We start from the raw sequence: 880 nt of genomic DNA, 5'->3' as shown, positions 1-880 counted from the left end.
AGTTATCTGAGAAGACAGATGATAGATGGTATGACTAACGACTGGTTAACGATGATGAATAGATGCAATAAAGACATGATCCTCATTGCTGCAGGGAAATAATAGTGGCATTTTGTATAACGGTGATGTGAGCTTCCTTCCCGATTCCTAGTTCACTTACGCAGACTAGAGCCGAAATGAACTTGGAAAATCAAAACTCCATCAGCAAAGGAAAGTGAACGGGGTATTTCAGACCTACCGATTCTGAGGGCCATACAGAAGGTAAAGACTCATTTGAAACCAGATTTCTACAGACAGACTTGGTTTTGCTACAGTTTCCTTGTCTAATATCCCTTTAAAGACAATCTTTTACTAAATAATTTTCTACTTTGGTTTAGAAAGCAGACAGTGAAAATACATATTACTGTTGAAGAAGTGCTAGATTTTATTTTAGCGGATGAAAAAATAAAAAGAAAAATCCCTCCTTCTACAAAATTCAGCACGACTAGAGAAACAGCTATATTCTCAGTCGGGGTACAGATGCAACGATTCTCTGTTACTTGATCAGTTACTGGACGTAAATGTAACGTGTGTAATGGGGTACAAATAGGTATGTTGTGAACATAATTAAAAACGGACTTGACAGGTTCAGGAACTTCTCTGTTCGGAGTGTATTTGTTACTGTTATTTATGATGAGCTGTCAGCAAGATGTCCCCGTGAAGAGCAAGGACCGGGCCGGCTGTGCTGGATGCTCTTTACCTACTGCTGAAAAGGCAGCCCTTCCCCCGGGTTTACAGCATAAAAGGCGGCAGACACCGGATCCGCTGTCGCTCAAAACGAACCTACTGCGGAGCAGGATTTATTGCTCAACGCGTGGCTGGCTCCAGCTTCCTTCAGTAG

This window comes from Pygoscelis adeliae, unplaced genomic scaffold (assembly GCF_000699105.1).
Source record: "Pygoscelis adeliae isolate BGI_AS28 unplaced genomic scaffold, ASM69910v1 Scaffold232, whole genome shotgun sequence".
NCBI lineage: Eukaryota > Metazoa > Chordata > Aves > Sphenisciformes > Spheniscidae > Pygoscelis > Pygoscelis adeliae.
This window is presented reverse-complemented; position numbering follows the sequence as displayed.